We start from the raw sequence: 14,845 nt of genomic DNA, 5'->3' as shown, positions 1-14,845 counted from the left end.
TAATAACTCACTCATTTCCAGTTGGAAGAAGAAATTGTGATCCACATATACAATTGGGGAAAAAAATCCCACATGCTCTCAAAAGAACCCAGATTTGGTTTTCAGACATTTTAGCATCTATTGCAACTATTGAAGTCATCTATTATATTTGCCATCTAACATTCATTTTTTTATTCTTAGAGTAACTACCCACGAAGTGTGAGATCATGATCTAAGCCAAAGTCTGACGCTTAACCAACTCCAGCCACCCAGTTGCCCCTAACTTTTATTTTTTAAGTTGGTTGATGTGAGGTGGGTTTTGGCATTGTGTAGGCATACCTACGAAGTCATCCAAGAGCCACCCCATGAGGTAGTTTTCAGCTTGAAGCACAAAGTTCAGTAAGCTCAGGGCAAGACATGTAGAGTGTTGGACACAAATACATCATCTCTCTAAGCTACAACATTGTCTCCTTTCTTTCTCACTATCTGCAAAAAGAAGTTTTTGGTTTTCTAATTCCAGCTGTTTGGCTTCATACTTCAGCCCAGGTTTATTTTTCTGTTTTTGTTTCTGTTTGTCTTTAAGTATAATTTATTGCCAAGTTAGCTAACATACAGTATATACAGTGTGTTCTTGTCTTCAGGAGTAGATTCCCATGATTCATCACTCACATACAACCACCAGTTCTTATCCCAACAAGTGTGCTTCCTCCATGCCCGTCACCCATTTTCTCCTCTCCCCCACTCCCACCACCAACCCTCAGTTTGTTCTCTGTATTTAAGAGTCTCTTATGGTTTGCCTCCCTCCATTTGAAACTATTTTTACCCTTCCCTTCCCCCATGGTCTTCTGTTAAGTATCTCAAATTCCACTTATGAGTTTCTGAAAACATGATATCTGTCTTTCTCTGACTGACTTATTTCACTTATGTAGCCCAGATTTATAGGGCTTCTTATGTTGTTTGGAAACTGTTCTGTATAGCCACATAGCAATAAGGCCTATATAGTGCCATTACTCTGAGAACTTCCAAGAAGTTTTTATCTTTATTTAAATATTGTCCTGGTACTAAGTAGCACCAATCAACGGGTGCCATTTTTAAAATTTTTTTTAAATCTAAGTTATTTAACATACAGTGTAATAATGATTTCAGGAGTAGAATTTAGAGATTCATCACTTACACATAATACCCAGTGCCTATCCCAATACCCATTTAGAAAGGACACCACTTTCAAGTGGAAAATGGGTGATGGGTATTGAAGAGGGCACTTGTTGAGAGGAGCACTGGATGTTGTATGTAAAGCGATGAATCACAGGAATCTACCCCCAAAACCAAGAGCACACTGTATATACTGTACGTTAACCAACTTGACAATAAATTATATTTAAAAAAATAAAAGAAGGACACCACTTTCAAAAATGGATCTGCCTCAGTGCATCTCCCTCCTACATCTCCATTCCATTGTTCATGCTGATGAAAAAAAGAAAAGCCTTTTCTGAGCTCTCTGTGGCAGAATCTACCATGTGAAAGTTTCAGTCCTCTCATTCATAAGTGTCTGCTGATACCTCCCACACTCTACCCGCCACCTTATAGTCTTAGGGCCACCTTGTTAGCAACAGCTATATGGAGCCATGGGACTCATGAAAGGAACCCACCATTCTTTTATCATGCTTAGCTTTCCACAAGTTTAGAAACTTGTACCATGGGACCCAAAGGCCATACCACATTAAACCCAAGAACAGAAAAACCAATAGTTATAATGAAACAAAGGAAACTACTACAGACTGAATATTTATATCCCCCCAAAATTCATACATTGAAATCTAATCCACAATATAATGGTATTTGGAAATGGGGCTTTTGGAGGTAATTAAGTCATGAAGGTTGAGCCTTTGTGAATGGGATTAGTGCCCTTATAAAAAGAGGCAAGAGAGCTAACTCACCATATTCCCACCATGTGAGGATACAACAGGAAGTCAGCCACCTATAATCCAGAAAAGGGCTACTAACCAAACTGGACCTTGCTAGCACCATGATCTTAGACCTCCAGCCTCCAGAACTTGGAAAGATAAATTTCTGTTGTTGATAATCCACTCAGTTTATGGTGTTATATTATATGAACCTGAGCTAAGATCAAAGCACCCAGAACAAATTGGTAGAAAGTTTAGAAACACAAACAAATGAGCTTAGCATAATAAAACTGAGTACAAGCAGAAGCCACTAAAATCAACAAGAGAACCAGTCCTGTAAATAATCAAATTAGCAAAGATAAATGCTAAGACCAATTGGAGAGACTTTAGCTTCCAGTCAACATGGAGTAACAAGGTCTAGATTTACCATCCAGGCTGAACAAAAATATAAAACAAGGCAAATTATACCAACAATGATTTATATAACATTGAACATCAGGCAATGAAAAACAAGGATCTCTGAGAGACAGACACACACAAATGATGTGAGCCTTATATCTGATCCAGGTTAATTCCTTGAGAGAGTTCTTCCCAAGGAAGGGCCTCTCAGACAGAAGTTTGAAGATTTGCTGCATTGAGAAAAGAGAACTGAGATTTCAGATCAAGATATCTAGAAGTCTCAGGAGAGAGTACTGAAGATGAGAGAGATATGAAGAGACCTGCATCTCAATTATTCAGTGGAGTCTTAATTAATGCACTTATGTAAGGAAAGGATCATTCAAACGGATTAAAGGGAATAGTGCCTAGTGCTTACACATGGCCAGGAATACAGCCCTTTCCTACCAATTAGACAGAGAAAGTCATATGGTACATTGGATAGAGTACAGTACTTACCTCAGAGGAGAGTATTAATTATCCCTGTTACCAGAAGTCTTCTAGGACCACTTAAAAAAATCAGATCAAGACCTAAAAGGATCAAATTATTTCCAAGTACTTTAACTGCATTCCAGAACAAAGCTCATGAATATTTATAGGAATACAAACATTTAATATCCAAAAAGCTACATTGGACCATCAAACCAAAGACTGCCAGGCATGCAAAGACATAGGGAACATTCCCAATTATGAGAAGAAAAATCAATCAAAACTGACACAGAAGTTAGAATTCGCAGACAATAACATTAAAACAGTTATTATAACTGTTCCAGTTATGGAATGAATAAGTCATGGGAATAAAAGATACATCATAGGGAATATAGTCAATGGTACAGTAAAAACATCATATGGTGACAGGCGGTAGCTTCACTTGTGGTAAGCATAGTATAATGTATAAACTGCTTGAATTGTTGTTTATGCCTAAAACTAATATAATAATGCTTGTCAACTATAGCTCAGTTTTAAAAAAAAACAGCTATTATAACTGCAATCCAAATGTTCATAAAATTAAATAGAAACATGGGAGATAGCAAAAAGACCAAAATCACACTTACAGTGATTAAAACTATAATGTCTGAGTTGAAAATACCCCAGATGGAATTAAGAATATAAGACACTGCAGAAGACTATGAATTAAAGGCATAGCAAGAGAAACTACTCAAAATGAAGTACACTGAAAAATAAAATCCAAGAAGGAAAAAGGAACAGAAGGAAGGAGGGAAGGAAGGAAGGAAGGAAAGAAGGGTGGAAGGAAAGGAGAGAGGGAGGGAGGGAGGAAGGAGGGAAGGAAGGAAAGAAGGCAGGAAGGAAGGAGGAGAGGGAGGGAGGAAGGAAAGAGCGTCAGTGAGCTGTGGGGTAGTGTTACACATGCATTGACCTCATAGATATGTAACTGCAGTTTCTGAACAACAGGAGAAAGAAGCAGAGATATGAAGAATAATGTATAAAAATTGACCAGATTTAATGAAAACCTTAAATCCACAGATATACAGACTTCTAAAAGCCAGCATTAAAGTCATGAAGAAAACTATACCAAAGAATATAATAAATTACTCAAAATCAGTGATAAGGAGAAAATACTAAAAGCAGTCAGAGGTTAAGAGACACAAGTACAGAGGAACAAAGATATGAAGCACAGCAGACTTCTTTTGATAAACAACGCAAGCAAGATGACAACGGAGCAACATCTTTAAAGTACTCAGAGGACAGCTGTCATTCTAGAAAGCTAAATGCTGGAAATGTGTATCTCCAAAAACAAAGGAGACACAAGACATTTTCAGATATTCAAAATCTAAAAGAACTATCCTAAGAGAAATAAAGTTCTTCAGGCAAAATAAAAAATGATACCAGATATAAATATGGGTCAATCTCCAAAAGTGAAGAGCATCAGAAATGGCAGCTATATGGGTAAATGTGATTTTATGATTTAAATCTCTTCTAAAGATAATTGTTTAAAAAGATAATAGCAATATGATGGAGCTTTTTATAGCATGTGTATAAGTAAAACAAACAAGGATAAGAGCATAATTTTCAAGAGACAACATGGAAGTATTTATTTCCTATTCTTATGCTGTACGTGAAGGGGGACTATTACTGGGAGGGAGACTGTGATAAATGTAAGATGCATGCAATAAATCTGTAAGCAAACTAAAAAAGAGGTGTAGCTAATGAGCCAAAGAAGATACAGAAAGGAAAAAATAACAACCGAAAAGATGGAAGATAAAGAGGAAATGGGAACAAATAGCAGAGGGACAAATAAAACAAATAGCAATATTCCAAAAGGAATTAAATTATAAATTAGTAACAGAAAATATCCAGAAACTCCATAAACATTTGGAACTGAATAGTACCCTTCCATACAACCCATGAATTAGAGAAGCAATAAAATATATAAGACAGGGGCACCTGGGTAGCTCAGTTGACTGACTGTCTGACTTCAGCTCAGGTCATGATCCTGCAGTTGACAGTGTGAGCCCTGTGTCAGGCTCTGTGCTAACAGCTCAGAGCCTGGAGCCTGCTTCAGATTCTGTGTCTCCCTCTCCCTCTGGCCCTCCCCGCTCATGCTCTGTTGCTCTGTGTCTCAAAAATAAGTAAACATTAAAAATATATATATATATATGTGTGTGTGTGTGTGTATGTATATATATATATATATATATGTCATTTTGAAATGAACTAAGCTGAAAACAGCATATAAGAATTTGTGAGGTGCCATAATCAGTTTTTATGTGTAAAATTCATAGCCAATAGATGCCTGTGTTACAAAAGGGAAAAAGTCTCAATCTATAACCTTAGCTTCTGCCTTAAGAAACTAGAAAAAGGAGAACAAATTAAAGCCAAATCAGGAGGAAGATAGATATAAATGTGAAAACAGAAAACATAAATAGGAAACAGAAAAACCAATAGAGAAACTAAATAAACCCAAAATATGATTCCTTGAGATTAATAAAATTGATAAAGCGCTAACTAGACAGATTGGGGCAGAGTGAGAAGTCATAAATTACCATTATTAAGAATGAGAGAGGCGACATTCCCACAGATTCTACAGCTACTAAGAGAATATTTGTGTTTTGACAATTTACCAAGTCATATAATTACATTTTAAGGGACCTTCAACATCCCAGCTCAAAGTATCCATATGGAAAGTGACAATTTCAGGAGTCAGTGATGTGGCAGCAGCTTAGTAGAATAAATCTTACACATGAATGGTGACTTTTCCTTCAAAGCAAATCCCTCAAAGCGGTGCCTACTTGGAGGAGTGTCTTGATCTCTGTGGCATTTAATCACATGGTCACTTTGCAAGGTACTTCTTAAAATCTTATTAATATCAGTGTTATTTCTTTGATTAGGTTTAGTAAAAGTTAAGCCACTAAACACTAAAAATATATCATAAGGAAAAACAGAAACCTAAATTATCAGCTATTTATATCACTTTGTATTCCAACCCTTATCAATATTAATTCATACATGTTGGTGTGGATTTTGCAGGGTGTACTCTTTATGTGCTTTTTTTTTTTACTAAATGCCTTTATATGCTTATTTTCATCATATAATCCAAAAAACAATATTTTTAGTTATACATGATATTCGGTCATATTGATTATAATCAGAACTCAATTATAGAGCACTTAAGTAACTTCCAGTATTTCAAAGTTGTGAATAATAACATTATAACTTTGTATAAATTGATTTTTTTTAGATAATTTCCCTTGTGTAGCTCCCCTAAATGAAAATTCTGGGCCAAAAAAAAAGTGAACAATTTTTCAGCCACTGTTAAACATTGCCAGATTAGCTTCACAGAAACTTAGAACAAATCTCAGTGACACAGGGCCACACACATAATTTTCTCACTGGCCTAGCTATGGTTTTTTTCCATCTTTATTAAGGCATATTTAAGAATCAAGGGCACATATTTAAAGTATGTAACTAAGTATGTAATTTGATAAGTTACTATTATATCAAATAACGAACATATTCATCACTATAAAAAATTTGCTCATACCCTTCATAACCCCACCTTCTATCCCTCTTTTTTTCTAGGAGACCACTGATACATTATTTTTTTAATGCTTATTTATTTTTGAGAGAGAGAGAGGGAGAGAGATGGAGCATGAGTAGGGGAGGAGCAGAGAGAGAGGGAGACACAGAATCTGAAGCAGATACAGGCTCTGAGCTGTCAGCACAGAACCTGAGGTGGGGTTCAAACTCACGAACTGCAAGGTCATGACCTGAGCTGAAATTGGATGCCCAATAGACTGAGTCATCCAGGCACCCTAAGACACCACTGATACTTTAAATACTATAGATGGGTTTCAATTTCTTAGAATTTTATATAAATGGAATCATAATGCAACCTTTTTTTTTGCCCAATTTCTTTCACCCAGAATTATTTAGTGTCATACCATGTTGTAGCCATAGCAATAGTTAATTCATTTTTTAAGTCTGTTTATTTATTTTGAGAGAGAGAGAGAGAGCACGAGCAGGGGAGAGGCAAAGAGAGAGAGAGAGATGGTGAGAGAGAATCTGGGCTCAGCACAGAACCCAGTGTGGGGCTCAATCCAAGAAACCATGAAATTATGACCTGAGGCAAAATCGAGAGTCAGGCGCCCAACTGACTCCACAGGCACCCCAATAGTTAATTCTTTTTTATTGACGAGTAGTATTACACCACATATGACTACCAAGTTTGTTTACGTACTCACCTGTTGATGGACGTTTGGATTGCTTCCAGGTTTTGGCTATCACAACTAAAGGTGCTATTAACATCTGCATACAAATCAATGAATGAGTATGTGTTTCATTTTTATCAGGAAACTATCTAGCAATGGAATGGCTACGTCATATGGTAAGTTTCTGTTCATCTTATTAAGAGACTGTCAAAATGTTATCCAAAGTGATTGCCATTTTACATTCCCATAAACAATGTATACAAATTAGTGTGGTCAGTCTTTTTAATTTTAGCCATTCTAGTGGATGTGTAGTGGTATCTCACGGTGCTTTAATTTACATTTCCCTAATGACTAATGATGTTGAGCATCTATTCATGTTTTATTTGCCTTTGTGTTTTCTTTGGCAAAGTATCTGTTCATATCATGAGGTGCAAGAACAATTCATTAGAGAAAGAAAAGTATTTTCAAGAATGATACTAAAACAATTGGATATCCATACCAAAAAAAAGAACTCTGATTCACACTTCTAAACCTATACAAAAATTAACTCAAGATGGATCATACACATAAAGGTAATACTCTAAACTATAAATCTTTTATAAAGAAACATACCAGAAAACCCTTGTGACTGTAGCTTAAGCAAAAATTTCTTACATATGACACCAAAAGCATAAAAACAAAGAGAAAAATTGGGTAGCATTAAAATTTTAAACTTCTACCACAGGGGAGGGGAAGGTGAAAAAATAGTTAAGGAGAGAGAGGGAGGCAAACCACAAGAGACTCTTAACTACTGAGAACAAACTGAGGGTTGATGGGGGGAGGGGAAGAGGGGAAAATGGGTGATGGGCATGGAGGAGGGCACTTGTTGGGATGAGCACTGGGTGTTTATGGAAACCAACTTGACAATAAACTATATTAAAAAAAATAAGAAAATAAAATTTTAAACTTCTGATTTTCAAAAGACATGGTAAAGATAACGAAAAATATAACCACACAGGCTAGGAGAAAATATTTGCAAAGCATATATCTGGGAAACTGTATCCAAAATATATAAAGAACTTTCAAAACTCAATCATAAGAAAACAAAGGACCCAATACCCTAATATTTAGATTTGTTTACCAGATATATACCTGTGGGCAAGTAGAGAACATTCATGGAGAGACTGAAGTAGAACTCGTACTGTCGTAAAAGGAGAGCAGACAGGGGCAGGAGAGAGACAGACACTGCACACAGAAAAGGATCTTGAGACGTTTCATGGTCAGATGTGTCAAAAGTATATTGCCTGTTTTCTTCAGGGTAACTTCTGGGATCAGCCTTGACAACACAGCTCAGGTATAATAGAAGAATTTTTAAAACAGCTGGGAGCCTGATTAAGGTTGGCTATTATGGCATGCATTCAAAAGATACTTGGTATTAAAAAGTGGAGAGGCATTCCTAGTCAGAGTATATGACTGGGCAATTTTAAGTCATAAGCCATCAGGCCCCTTTTCCTGACTGAACATCACATTCCCACCCACAAACCTGGGAAGAGACCATCCTTTGAGGACCACATCAAGTGCCTGCCCATTACTCCCACTCACTCCCACCAATCACTGCACTCAGAATGAGTGCTGTCATTTGTGAAATAGCATGAATAATAGCAATTGCCTCAAGAACAAAATGAGACAACCAAAGTAAGTCTTGTAATATAATTCCTGGAACCCCCAGAGCTCAATAAATATTGGTTTCCCCTTTCCTTTGTCCCCTTCCCTGACCAAAGAGAAGGCAAATTATACTGCTGGCCCTACCTCAGAGGGTTTTTTAATTTAGACCTCCTATGCTGAGCTCTTATTAAAGGATTCTGGGTTGAGCACAGCGACTTCTGAAACAACTTGAGTCCAGATTTTGATGGCCCCTTTGCCATATGTGGCAGGGAGTCAAAAAAGCAGAACAGGAGCTGCTCCATGCTCCAGAACCTAGTTGCCAGGCTCTGGCAAAAACCAATAGGTAGACACCTTTTCTGTTCTATCTAGACACAGAAGACACTTCTGCTTCCCCCCTCCTGTTTGCTGAGGGCCCATCAGGAGAGTATCCCTCTTGGCCCTTCTGCTGTCCCTCACTCATTCCCCCTCAGTGAAGGAGAAGTGAATTGCCTGATTGGTAAACCTACAAGCAGCACCTCTCAAGAGGTGGGCACAGCTCAGCCCTTCCCTCTCTCGGCTGCCTTTTCAGAATAAGCTCCACTGGGAAAGGCCTGTGGTTGTTCAGCTATGAGTGTTGCTAAGTATTTTTGAGGTACAGTGTTAGGAGGTCCACATGATCTAAAGTGTAAGCCACATTCTCCCAAATCAACTTTAATTAGCTCTACTAACAGTGGTGACTGTTGCTTAAGTCCTAGGTTTATCTCCCCGTTGGTCCTGAACCCGGGGAGAGGGGAGGAATGCCCTCTATTCAATGCACACTCAAGCACAGACAAGACTAGAGACTTCAGCACATTCAGTGACACGACTGTGGCCCACTCTTAGGTCTGTATCTCCCCCAGTTTGCATTTCCCCACCTGCCCTAGGCCTCTCAGACTGACCTGGTCACTACCCAACTTTCACACCAGAAGGAATGAGAGACACATAGTGGTGATTCTTTCTTGCCTTCCTCCTGGAGGGCAAGCACCTGGTGTTGTGCTTCTCTGTGTCTCCTACAGGACCTAGGATGGTTCTGAGCATGTGGAACTCTGATAAAGAATGAGAGACTGAGTTTAAGCCCCATTCTGCCCCTTTCTCGCCATGTGAAGTCACACGCATCACTTCACCAGTTTGGATCAATGTTTCCTTATCTTATTTGTTCATTTTAAGTGACATTACATTAGATTTAAAATGAGCAAGAAGTTCATCCTTTCGTCAATTTGGTAAAAATGAAATGGTCAAGATCTCTAAAGCTTGTTTATATTTTTGGCAAACAGACCTCTATATTTTTCAGATGTGCTTATGATGTCATCCCATTTAGACGTAGACTCCAAGACTCCTCCTGCTTCCCACAAGTGTTCAGGTAAAGGAAAGGGGACTGAGGAATCCTCAGAAAATGATGTCCCTACCAAATTCCTGTTTAAATCTACCAGAAATTTTCTAGAATTTGCCCATTGCTTTGCTACAGGATTTAACAAAATTTTATTATAGCATTACCTGAAATACAATCGATTTACTGATTGTAAAGCTGTGCCATTCATGGTTTTCTTAAGGAGACACTGGCAAAAACGAATGACCCACAGGCCAAATACTGCCTACTGCCTATTTTTGTAAATAAAATTTAAGGGACACAATCGCATTCATTGGTGCACATATTATCTGTGGCTGCTTTATGGTACAGCTGCAGCATAGAGTAGTTGCAACAGAGACTTTGTGCCCGCAAAGCCTAAAAGAGTTACTATCTGGTGCTAAACCTCATTCTAAAGAATCCGTTAGTTACTCTTACTTGATTGAATTATGCTTTATGAATGTCCTTAACATATGATCAAGTGACAACAAAAATGTGGCTCGTCTGTCTTTCTTCTCAATCTGCAAGAGAAGAAATTTTTCTAGATGGTTTCCAACGTAGGCGTCAATCAACACTGATTCTCAGCCAACGAGTAGTTTCCTTCATGAGGATTTCAGAGAATGGTTGGGGGTTTTTTTGAGTTTTTATTATTTTGTTTTATACTTAAAGACACATTTCTCTTTTTTTAATTGAAGTATAGTTGATATACAATGTTACGTTAGTTTCAGGTGTCCACCATAGTGATTTGACAAATTTATATATCATGCTATGTTCACCACAAAAATAGTCACTGTCTGTCACCATACAATGCGATTATAATACCACTGACTATATTCCCTGTGGCATACCTATCATCCCAGTGACATATTCATTCCATTACTAAAAGCCTCTATTTTCCACGCCCCTTCACCCATTTTGCCTATTCTCCTCGCCCCTCCTCTCTGGCAATCATCAATTTGTTTCCTTCATGTGGTTGGATTCCTTCTGAATATTTGAGACATCTGCATCTCTTATGAGATTGGAGAAGCATTGGCGAGACACATCAGGAGACTCAAGTTCCAGCCCCCTCTTTGCCCCCAATTCTTGGTGCTTTTCTTCTATAAAATGTGGATGTTGGATGAAGTTTCCTTCGAGCAGATACTCATGACCCAGTGTGTAAAGTGCCTTATAGAAGGCCACACTGACTGCTGTGAAAGCCCAAGGAATGGTCTCCCCCCTGGATTTACAGAGAAGGGACTCAGAGAAAGCTTCTTGGAGGAAGTGATGCCTGATCCGAGTTTTGAAGAATAAGGGAGAATTCATGCTGCTGGAGAATAGACTGACCCATTGAAGCAAAAATGCTTCTTATGGAAGCAGTCATTTTATTTGGCTAATTGGGAAATGTCATCTGCTTTAACATCTAAATCCCAGGAAAGATCTAAATTCACACAGACTCTAATGTGCCCACTACACTCCGCTTCTGGATGGATAAATGTCAGGAAAAGTCATGCTGCAATACAGTCACCTTTTTTTGTGAAAAGAGCCTTCTTTTCCTTTTTCAGCTAAATATCAAAGTCACATCCAAGTCTTTAAAAAGACATCAGTTCCCACAGGCATAGGTGGTATAATGATTATTCCACAGGACACAAAGGCTTTTCAGAAATATAAGGATTAAACAGAGTGTGAGCAAAGGTCTGTAGGCAACGTCAACAGAGATAACTCTGACTTCAAACAACGTTGGCAGTGGGATTAGGCAACATGCTTACACAGCAATCCTTTCCTGTGTCTAGATCATCTAAACATTCACAACAATAGATTCTCAAAAGAGGAGCGGTCTCTCAGTTGACTGACCCTTGCAATCTCAGCAGTGATTTCTGCTGAGAAATCACTGGCTCTCCTACAATCCTAACTGTCCGTACTAACGTCAGAGGTAGAATCCACTCACACATTCAACAAATTTAGTAAGTCCTGACTATCTGACGGCACTTTTTTATACACTGGGGACACAGTCATGAACAAATAAGACAAAAATCCTTGCCCCCTGAGGAACTTACATTCTAGCGTATCTCCTTTGTATGGAGAAAATTACAAAGAGTTTTAACTTCTATTCAATAGAACATATTGCTGTTCTGAATAGTCCTGAAGAGACAGATGGCAAAAGAGTCTAAGCCACAGCTCAGCCTGCCTCCCTCCTGAGCCCCTGTCCCTTCCTCTTAGTTTCCATATCACAACAATTTACAGAACAGAGTTATGTCAAGGCAGCCTGATACTTTCTCCTGAATGTACCCTCTTTGTCAAGCCATGTGACTCCTAAACCCTCAACATAAAAATATTCATAGGCTTTGAACCACCTCTGGGAATCTTGACTGACAAAACACCCCTACATTCTGAAAAGAATGAAGGTTGCAAAGATGCACATCATAGTTTAACTTAGCTTCCCTCCTGTTAAAAGGGGGGGAGGGCAAATTAAATGTCCAACTATAAATTAATGGATAGGTAAATTATTGTTTTTACATATGATGAAATCACAAGTAGCCATGAAGATTATATTTACAAAGATTCTATGATAATGAGGGAAAACACTTAATACAAAATGTTAGGTTATCAAGAAGAAAAAAATCTATTTATATTCAATATAGCATGCCTGTGTAAAAATCTACTAAGAAAAATAAAAGCCTTGCTAGAAATTGTCCTAAAACATTAAAAAAAATGTTAGGTATTGAAATCATGGGTGTTTTTCTACTTTTTGTATTTTCCATTTTTTCTTTAGTGAACATTATTATTTTCAGAATTTAAAAACTAAGAATTTTAAGCTTAAACAAGTCTTTAAAAGGTAAGGACAGGGCAGCAAGAGCAAGTATAGTAGAGTTTTTCATGGTAGCGAAGAGCCTGACATCTGACTTCAAACTCCCTGGGTCTGAAACATGGCTCCTCAAATTACTGTGTGACTTTGGGCAAATGATTTAACCTTTTCTTCCCCCAGTTTCTCACTTGCAAAATGGGGGTGAAAATAGTGCCGATCTACATAGGTTGGATGAGGATTAGTAGCTAATTCACAAAGAGTGTTCAGCAGAGTTTAACACCTCATAAGCACTCAAAACTGGTAGCAGATCTAGTACCTCAGCAGCCTCAAAGCAAGAGTTCACACAAGGGGAATCTGGGCGAACATCACATCTTCGCACCTCAAGGACAACTCAGAGCTGGGTTTTCAATGGGCAATTTTCCCTTAGTCAGAATCCATTCCCCAATCTTTTACTTATATTTTAAATTTTCCCCTGAAGAAGATGGACAGTATGTCGATACTCATTTTATAAGTAATTATTTCCTTGTTTTCTTTTTCTTTTTTAAAGTACTGGCCATCATTTATTGTGCAAAGTGACTTTTAATTTTAAAAACAAGTCTAAAACTTTTGTTAATAGGACTGCCAGAGAACACTAATCATTACGTTAAGATAATGTTTATGGTGCTAACAGACAGTTGCTAATTTGAAAATAAAAGCCATGATTGGTGTTGTAGAATCATATTTTTTGGTCAAATGTCAGCTCCAAAAACAGTGAAACCAAAAGATGGTCTTTCTCTCTCTTTTTTTTCCCTGTACACATGAAACCATTTAAATCTGGGCAAGGTGGCATGGCTGTTGATTAAACCTGCACCTTGTCCACAACAGACTTCTTGTAAATATTTGCCCAAGGGACACCCATTTCCAAAATTTTAGTTTTTAGTTCTTGTTGCCTGCCAATCCTCCTCTTTTTAAAAGAATGAGAATTCCGTTTTGATTGTATAAATATTAAATCTTGACCAATAACAAAAGATCCAGAGGATAAGATACGTTAAACTTTGTCTCTCTACAACTCCTGCTCCAAAAACTGAGACACCCTTATGGAAAAGAATTGTGCCTTCCAGCTTCCAGAGGCTTTATTTACCCTAAATTCTAAGCTAAATTTCCTTCAAGTTCTCTACTCAAAATAAGGGTGTGCTTCTGTTCAAGTTCTTGATTTGGCAACTTTTCTCGGTCGTAGACTCTGCTTTCTTCCTGCATGAACTGCCTGCTTCAAGTGGTGAAAATGTCTTGCATGGTGGAGTTTCACGGACTTAGAGTTTCATTGAAACGGTGGAGTTTCATTGGCAGGGCATTTGCTGCATCTTCCTTTCTGAGCCCCTTAACCTTACTCAGCACCGGCTTTGACTACAGAGGCATAATTAATCACAGATCTTGCCAGGTTGCAATGGAGCTAGGAGAGACAACAGAAGCTAAAGGACGGGGCGTGACACACAACTTATTCAGGTGCTCTTTCCCTCCCCAGGGAGTCTTTTCTGAGGGTCTGCAGTCCGTGTCTGAATCCCGGAAGCCCCTGGTTTCTGCCCTGTCTTTCCTTAGACCAGAAAGCAAAGTTGCCCTGAATTTGGGATTCTTGATTTAGGAGAACATTTGAGCTCTAAATTCACTTAGACTCATTCACGCTTAAGCCCCAGGGTAACTGGCCAGATAGAAGAGCTGGTGGCGAGCGCAGTCCCTTGGTGCTGAGAAGCGGGGTTCCCATCACGTTCTCTGGCGCATCGTGGGAGTCTGGGTCAGGCTTTGTCCATCTCCATCCTCGGACCCGCGAAGATGAAGTTATCCGGCTCATGACCCCCCCGACCAGCCCGCCCCCACCCTGCAAAGGAGAAGTGAAGGAGGAGGAGAAAAGGTGAGGGGCTAGCCGCCACAGGTGACCGCGCGCGAGCGCGCGCGGAGTTGGAGAGGGAACGGTGACCCCCCAGCTTTGCCCGGCCTGAGTTTGCCAGCCCGCCACCCTCCCGGCCGACCTGTCTCCCCGCGGCAGCCGGAGGCGCGGGGCCAGCCCGAGGGGCGCGCGGGGCCGGAGCAGCGG

The 14,845-nt window shown here is 39.0% G+C and overlaps 1 protein-coding gene across 1 annotated transcript in view; it reads right to left on the bottom strand.

Moving 5' to 3' along the window:
- Positions 1-14,845, bottom strand: part of SRD5A2 (steroid 5 alpha-reductase 2) — a 39,844-nt gene that overhangs the window by 24,621 nt on the left and 378 nt on the right. The gene's annotated exons all lie outside the window — the stretch shown is intronic.

Source organism: Suricata suricatta, chromosome 4 (assembly GCF_006229205.1).
Source record: "Suricata suricatta isolate VVHF042 chromosome 4, meerkat_22Aug2017_6uvM2_HiC, whole genome shotgun sequence".
Taxonomy (NCBI): domain Eukaryota; kingdom Metazoa; phylum Chordata; class Mammalia; order Carnivora; family Herpestidae; genus Suricata; species Suricata suricatta.
The sequence above is the reverse complement of the archived record's forward strand: the minus strand, read 5'-3'. Positions and strand labels throughout refer to the sequence as shown.